The sequence below is a fragment of the Mya arenaria genome, chromosome 7, assembly GCF_026914265.1.
Source record: "Mya arenaria isolate MELC-2E11 chromosome 7, ASM2691426v1".
Classification (NCBI taxonomy): Eukaryota; Metazoa; Mollusca; class Bivalvia; order Myida; family Myidae; genus Mya; species Mya arenaria.
In genome coordinates, this window is record NC_069128.1 from 61,781,188 (window position 1) to 61,787,852 (window position 6,665).

Below are 6,665 nucleotides of genomic sequence, written 5' to 3' on the forward strand. Positions count from 1 at the left end.
GCCCTTGCCACGATGATGGTAAAACACCAGTGATCTGCTGCAATTCTAGCCGGACTCTTTCATCATATTATTTGTTTGCGAAGGCGTTTTCATGAGCGTTTTCCAAAAATGTATTACTGCCCGCAGAATCACGTCGCCACTTGTCGTCATAAATATTGTAACTTGGTTGTTGCGTTGACGATGGCGCTGTACAGGAAACTGTTACGAAGTTAAAGTAACAGGAAATTACGTCGAAATTACGGCAGACGTAAATACACAAAAACACACAGCGGAAAATTGTTTTTAGTTTAAACATATTTTATTCAGTTCGTATATACAAAAATAACAGTACAGCAATAGTATGATGAAATGGATCGGAAAACAAGCAATGTAATTGCTTATATTAATTCCTTTCCATGTAGCAGTGTACAGTAACGAATTGCATAGAAAAGTCAGTGTATGATGTGAAGTGAACAGTTTGACGAAATATATTAGTTTAATAACTGTTTAAACTATTATTTACATTTAATTTGAATGTTTTGGAATAATAAGATAACTATTAAAAAGACAAACAAACAAAAAGAAAAAAAAAAGAAAAAATATTCTGTCACACACACTGTCCCGATGAAAAGCGATCGATACACCAATGGGGTCGACTGTTAGGCATCAAAACGCTTTGATGCTGTAATGAATCTCTGGACTTTTAAAAACAAGCTTGAATTGGCATCAAGTGTAAGGCGATCATTACCGAAAAGAAGATTTTCTACAGTAGCAGCACAAGGTAAATCATGGATAAAACGGTTACGCATTAATTGATATCTAGGACACTGAGTGAGATAATGTGACACAGTTTCAACGGCGCCACAAGCACAAAGGGGAGAAGGAATAATATTTCTTCTGTGAAGGTCATAATTTAATGAGCTACATCCTAATCGCAGACGAGCATGATTAACTTGGTGTTGTCTGTTTCCTACATTATACAGGAGTTATGATTTCTTTGGTTTCGTGTTAAATTGTGATTTAAACTCGCTGAGAGTAGGTGCATGTCTGATATCTTCAGGAAGTGAGTTCCACTGGCGAATAGTCAGTGGTAGAAATGAAGTAGCATAGGCTTGAGTTTTACAGGGGATGACTGGAACTTCTGAGCGATTTCGTAGGGCATATGGCTGAGCTCTCTGCTGAGGAATTAGATTTGTAAGATACTCTGGAGAAAGACCATTTTTCATTTTAAAGAACAGAATGAGGCGATGTTTGCGCCACCTTTCCGCAAGTGTATCCCAGTTAACGTCAGCTATAAGCCGCTCAATACTACAAAGTTTGGTAGCACCGGTTACAATTCTAGCCGCCTCGTGTTGGACAGCTTCGATATCATTTTTTAAATCCTTACTACAATTGTCCCAGACAACATCGGCATACTCGAGTAAAGGTCTAATAAAAGTGACATACATTTTGTCCAAGGCTGCACGGGAAATTACAAACTTTAACGTCCTAAGAATACCAATTCTCTGCAATGCCTTGTTGACGTTTGAAGATATGTGGGATTGCCATTTGCCATCTGAAGAGAAGGTTACCCCAAGATGTTTATGAGTGCTGATTTGAGATATGGGTACATTGTCGAGATAAAGTGGGGGTTGATTTTGTTGTTGACGTTTACGAGAAAAGAGAACAGATTCTGTCTTGGATGGATTAAAAGTTACTAGCCATTTCTTCGACCAAGATGATATTTGAGATAGATCATGGTTAAGGTCGGCTGCAGAAGATACGGGATCTTCGACAATAATGTAAAGACTGGTGTCATCTGCGAATAAGCGTATGTTTGCCTTAATGACATTGACAATGTCATTAATGAAAATAAGGAAGAGCAATGGTCCGAGGATAGATCCTTGAGGAACACCAGCGTTGATAGTGAGGATTCCTGAAGCAGAGTTGGATAGGACTACCCGTTGTTTGCGGTCAGAAAGATAAGAGGAAAACCAATGGAGAAGTGAACCACTTATACCAATGGATGACAGCTTATGAATAAGGCCATGATGCCAGACTCCGTCGAACGCCTTTGAAACGTCACAAAAGACAGCCCATACTTCTTTCCCTTCATCTAAGGCTTTGCTGACGTCATTGTAAAAGAAAGCTAACTGGTTGACGCTAGAATCACCTTTGATGAAACCAGATTGGAAGGATGTAAGTATTTTATTCGAGATGACGTAGTTGTAGAGGTGTTTGTGGAAACAGCGCTCCATGAGTTTGCCAATACAACTTAGAAGTGATATTGGTCTATAATTGCAGGGACTAGATGGATCAGATTTTTTGAAAATGGGGCAGACGTTCGCCAACTTCCATGGCGAAGGGAAGGTAGAGTTTGCCAACAATCTGTTAAAATAGTTCGAGAGAGGCACAGCAAGTTCGTCTTTGCCCTGTTTAATAAGTTTAGGACTAATCGAGTCAGGACCACTGGCTTTACTAGGATCAATACAGGAAATTGCATCTCTAACGTCCTGGCTTGTCAACGATATTTGTGAGAGGAAAGTGGATGGAACGTTCTCAACTGTGAAAGGGGGATGGTGCTGGGGTTCTATGGTTGATTGTTTGCTAAAGTATGAGTTTAGAAGGTCTGCCTTTTCTTCATCGGACTCTGCCTTAATTGTTCCATCAAAAAGAGTTGGAATTGGTGAAGATGTTTGTTTTTGAGTTATTTGTTTAGCTAGTTTGTTATCAGAGTTAATTTTGTTTATTATTTTATGTTCGTATTCCTTTTTAATTTTTCGAATTATATTTGTTGTTTCGTTGCGATAGTTTCTGAATTGTTCCCAAGCCAGTGCATTATTTGAAAGTTTAGCTTTTCGGTGTAATTTGTTACGATTTCTGATTCGTTGTTTTACCTCTTTGTTTATCCAAGTAACGTCGCCTGGACGAATAGTTACATTTTTATTTGGAATACTCTCAGAGGCTGATTTTAAGATTGAGCTAGCGATTGTGTCTGCCGTAGCATCTAGATTTTGATTGTTTTCGATGAACGACCAGTCGGTGGATCTGAGTTTATCGTTATATTTTACATAATCGCCTTTGTCATATAACCATATTTGGCGCTGAAAGTAAGTCTGCTTAGGTTTTGTGAATTTTAAGACAGCAACAGTCGGACAGTGAAACCGGACAAGATTTGGAACAAAAGGATCTGCGACGAAACTTGAAATAACTTGATTAGTGTGTTTAATGAACATGAGGTCAATAAGTGAACTAGAGTGCTCGGTGAAGTGAGTTGGTGAGTTAATGAGCTGTTCAGATTTTAGGGAGTCTATCAATCTACACATTTTATTTGACGAATTCAAGCTAATGTTGATGTTAAAATCACCTGCTACAAGTATGTTGTCAACATGTTGGTTGAATGCTTGGTCGAGTGAATGTTCCATGTTAAGCCACTGTGTGTTGTTTGAGTTAGGAGGTCGATAGATTCCGCCCACAAGTAATTTGCGCTGGCATACATGTATTTCAACCCAAACCGCTTCGACACCATTAACATCAAGATCATTTCGTTGAATTGCATGCAGAGTATCTCGGACATATATTGCGACACCTCCACCAAGACGATCGTTTCTGTCATAACGAAATGGTTTTTTAAAGATTGGGAGTTCGACATCTTCGTCTGAAATTTTATTTGACAGCCATGTTTCAGTAAGGACAAGAATATCGTACGGTTGTGCTTCTACTGTTAGAATGTCAAGTTTTGGTTTCAGACTTTGTATGTTCAGATTCATGATGCTCAGACCACTATTGGTTAGTGCTGCATATGAATTTAATGAGGAGTTCAAGCTATCAGAGTTTGTCGAAAGACCAGGATTAAGCTCAAAATTGTTTTTGCAAATTTAAAAGAAGACATTGCTTAAAATTGTTGTGCAGCGGCTTTGTGTTTAAGAACAGAACAGAACAGAACAGAACAGAACAGAACAGATCAGAACAGATCAGATTTTTATTCACGTAAACTGCATAGTTTCTTGTGACATATAAGTACATTTAAACAAATCAAACTATAAGACATAAGGTAATAGCAAATATGATGGATCATATAAGGAATATATAAGTTTCACCATATACAGGATATAAAGCATGTTTACTATTCAAATATAATTGACAAATAGTGTTTAGTTCAGAACATAGTAAATAGTAACATAATGTGAATAGTGATATAAATCTTAGATTCAAATCTCATTGCATTAAATGTACTGAACGCGCCTTTGCAGCTTTGTATATATATTTACTTAACTTAAATAGTTCAGATTTATTTTCTGATGACAGTAACTGTATATGTTTAAACATGATAGGTCTTAGTCTATAATAACGCTTTAAATATTTCTCTCTAGTTTGTTGGTAAAACGGACAAATAAGGATAAAATGGAATTCATCTTCGATAACATTTACGTTACAAATTTGGCATACGCGTAAATGTCTTTCAATTCTATTTTGGCCATACCTTCCTGTATCCTCTTAGACTATGAGCAGATACGCGTTGTTTGATGTCTCAATATCAAGTGGACTTTTGACATGGACTTAATAAGTATACTATGTTTTCTTAGAAACGCATTTTATGAAGTGTATGAACGCAAGTGGGCCATTTTTACATTTGTTTTATTTCATGACGACCTATGCTGTTTTAACATTAATAATAAATTATTATATTTATAAAAACAAAACGTATAAAAATAAATCGATGAACCTTTCAGACACCACTCTTATGTACTGCCTTCTGAGTGAACATCACTAAATTTATTTGAATTTCTCTGTATGACATTTGATTAAACAAAATCAGTGACGTTTTCCATCGAAATCGAGGTTGAGCATTATCAATAGTTTTAACAATTTCATTGTTTTTGCCACCAGAAATCTAAACTAGTTTGATGCACGTTTTATTTGTTTGTAATTTTTGAATATGTTCAGTGATGTGTATGTGGTATTTTAACGTTTTTGTCCCCAGTGCATTTTCGTTTGGGCACATGCCTTTTGCCTATTAACAGGGTTTATTTTCAAATGTCCGATTTTTGGGCTTGTAATCCTTTTGACGAGACTGTTCGATGTATTTTTGTTTAAAATTACTTCGTTTTAATTCAATCTGTTAAGCTTGATTACCTCGATTTCAACTTAATAATAATGCATACATTTTTAAGAATTTACCCTAAAAACAGAGAATCCGCATTTTGTTTTAATTTGCAAAAAAGTAAATTAATTAAAAACTGGATTCATTTTTTTGGTATTTCAGTTTTAAATTTAGTTGATAAACATATAATAAAATTCAGTTCTACATAATTAAATTCACCTTGAACGGGTTCTTAATTAGCATTTGCAAATTTTGTACAATTTCGCCGCCTACATACATTTATGCACTTTTCACCTTTATTTCAAGTTTACGAATGTCTTGTTTCCCATCAACGAATGGGAGGCAATAGAATCAATAGAGATCACCAACATTTGACACATAATCGTTAAACATCATTTCGTAAATTCAAAAGTAAAATAATTTAATTGCATCAGAAGCGACTTTCGTAAAATATGAAGCAATTTCTGCATTTTTTTTTATAGAAAACTCATTCATTTTCTATTCAGGCCACCTTTTGCTCGCATTGTATTTCTTAATTGTGGACCTTACAAACCAAGAGAGACCCATTAGCATGTTTTCTTTTCGACTTTATTTTTAACAATACAGATGTTATTGTCATCATATATGCCATTGTTATATACATTTTGAATATATAGAGGATATTTGTTTATTTCAGTGTAAGATCGTATTTTATTTCACGAGTGTCATAGAAAAACATATTTTCACGAGTGGCTAGTTTGTTGACACATTTTGAGGTGTGGGTGGGGTAAAAAATATCGGATCTATCTGTAAATTGTTGTGTGAATTCTCCAGGAAGCTCATTTTACGTACTACAACGGTAAACAGTTCAAAATACATTTACACGATGATATAATATTTTATTTATGTTCGAACAGTTGTTTTGTCTGTAATTTGTTTGGTGGTAAGTTATTATTTCCAATTATATATTTATTTAAATTTATAAAATATTTCTTTATTTTTTTAAAACATTTTTTGACATAATTTACTGAAATCCAGTGTTCTGTTTTGATCAAGGCAAGTACATGTAACAACAAAGGAATTTAAAAGCAGTTCTAAAAGTTGATATTTTCACTCCTTATTTTGCAGTGAAAATATAAATTGATATTTTCATTGTTGTTATTTCACTGTTAAAACCCCATATTTCATCGTAAAGCATGAAAGAAATAATGGATATTTCCTGTTTTTTCGCAACATTTAAATCTTTAAAGTAAGCTGCATCAAGGTTGACGAGGTTGACGAGGGCAACTTAAAACAACTAGCGTGCGTAAAGGTTAAAATGCTGTTATTTATCCACACTGCTTATTTCAAGGTCCAGTCTCGCCTCCATGGTTAGCATGTTCAACTCCATATTATGTCTTAGACCTTAACTTGCATTAGAAACTAGAGCGTTTCTGCAAAACATGTTCACAATGCACATGAATTTGCCAACTATGTGTGACAATACCTACATCCAAGGCATGTAGAGTGCCACAGTGTAAATACATTGGCGACTTATAAAATAGTTGCATAACATATCTTGTTCGTGTACATGTGCGGGAAGCTAAACGTGCATAAACAGATGCATTGCTTTAATTTTGGCTAA